The sequence below is a fragment of the Anopheles cruzii genome, chromosome 3 (genome assembly GCF_943734635.1).
Source record: "Anopheles cruzii chromosome 3, idAnoCruzAS_RS32_06, whole genome shotgun sequence".
NCBI lineage: Eukaryota > Metazoa > Arthropoda > Insecta > Diptera > Culicidae > Anopheles > Anopheles cruzii.
Genome location: NC_069145.1, coordinates 46,210,734 through 46,212,943, shown reverse-complemented (window position 1 = coordinate 46,212,943; position 2,210 = coordinate 46,210,734).

Here is a 2,210-nt window from a genome sequence, read left to right as displayed (position 1 = left end):
TGTTTCCACGGGCCACCAGGCGCCCCCATTGGAACCCCCTAGAATTGCATTTTGGTCGTTTTTCGATAAATGCATGGTTCAAATTGATCATTTGTTGTCAGTAGCGATCGGAATTAACGTTTGCATCAGATTTTAGGAGCTTGTGAAACACCACAACTTTCTGTCCCACCAGAAAGTTCGTTTTTTGGAGTCCTTTAAGGCTTTTTTTTGTAAAGTCAAAATCGCCATTTTGAAATGTTTTAAACCACTCAAAGCACTGTGATCTTCCAAACACAAGTCCCGACAAGCATTTGGTGCGATTCCGAAGCAGTTTTCTTTAACAGGGGCAGAAAAATAATAATCCCCGCAAAACGTCATTTTCAGGCACAAAAGTTGACATAGTTTAACCCTTTCAATGATAGGTTGCAAACCGAAATAATTTTTTTTTCGACCTGAAATCCATTACCTGATGTCAACATAAGGTAATGATGAATGAACCGCTAAACTGGGAAGTCCCAATCGACAGGTACAGCCATCTTTTTAACAGTCTCATTCTCAACGAACACCCCTGGTACGTTCATATGAAGAGTGTACCAATATGACAAAAAAAAACTAGACAGCGCCCTCTGGTATCGAGGCACAAAACTTATTGAACAGCCTAGTATGTTATTGGTCCAATATTCTTCACCCCCGGCACCTGGTTAGAAACGAATGCAATCAATTTGCAGCTCGTTCCGTGGGATCGGTTGGACAATAATTGGAAAACCGTGGAGCGAATCGGTGAAAGCAAAGGCAAAAGGTAATGATCCTGCGCCGTCCCGTGAACGCACACATTGTTCAAACCCACCAGGGACCGAATGGCAAGTGAATCCTTGATCCCTATTCTCCGACCGACCTTCACACGTCCACACACGGGAGATTGGGCCGTGTTAGCTTCGTCGTCACTTTTCATCCTTTTTGGGACCAAAGTTTCTCCGCGCGCCCCGAACCGGCGAGGGGCTCGGTGATGATTCGTTGGGGAAAAGCCAATTCGCGAGAACGTGAGACTTAATGCCCGCCCTCCGACCGAAGTTTTTGTGGCACGTGAATTTATCGTTCGTGTTGTCGTGTTTACAGCAGCGAGTTGCGAACTCGAATGCCAACTTCGAAGGTGGGCTTTGAAATTTAATTTTTAACTCCCCCTCCCGCGCGCAGAAACCGAACTCACCAAAGTGGGATTAATGGATTTTTGTTTTCTTTCGTCCGCGTGCTGTAAGGAGGCGAGAGAGCTGCGGCGCCGGTGTGTAATGAAGTGTTTTACACCGATAAGGCGTCAAGTTCGCCAAGAGCTGGTGCCGGCGAACACGAACGCTGGCGTACGTGGCAGGTGAGCTCCGGGAATGTGGCAAGAATTTGTTGTCGAGCGGAAAAGTTTTTCCCTCAAATCATAATGGCGCGCCCGTGCACGCCATAGTCTTGGGATTGAACAATCGGGAAAGTCGGGCGAGATTATGGGCGCATCCACGCTTGGTCCACGCATTCGGTCGAGCGAAAAACGGGAAGTTATCAAAAATGTTTTCCAACTGCGTCATACTCGGAGATTGCTGCTGCTGAACTAGGAGTTGCAGCCCTCACACAAAAAACGGAAACCGAACTTTCGACGAATCCACCCGCAAGCTACAAGGTTTTCGGTGTGATTCGAGAGAAACTTTCACTCCGTGTGCCGCCAGTGATTAAGGGCTTTGAGTAGCACCGAATGTGCAACCGAATTTCCATATCACGAGCGACTGAAGGCATCGAAAGTTTCTCGGTGCTCATCCTGTCGGAAAGCGCACGGGTTTGATAGTTTCTGGCTTCGATAGCATCTCGTTCAGCACTCGAGATGGCCGGAAAAATAAGGATTAAAGTAAGTTCACTGACCGCCGGACCTCATAGAGCCGGAGCCCGAGTAATTTATGTTTACGCAGATGAATTATTGCTCAGCTCCGGGAAAGTTGGGTCCGAAATGTTTTAAGCACTCGCCTTTCGCATGTTATGAAATTCTTGAGCACCTTTCGTGTAATCCCAATAACAATTTACCATCCTTCTTGTAGCCGGTGTGTGCCATTTATTGCGAGCTTAATTTTGCGAAAAATAACTAGGTCAGAAAACATGTTTTCTCTCGCCACTCGCCTAGCTTGCGGCCCGTAACAATGTCCGATGCAGCATCCTACAGACTCTAATTCATAAACAAGAAGAGAATCCTTGTAGGA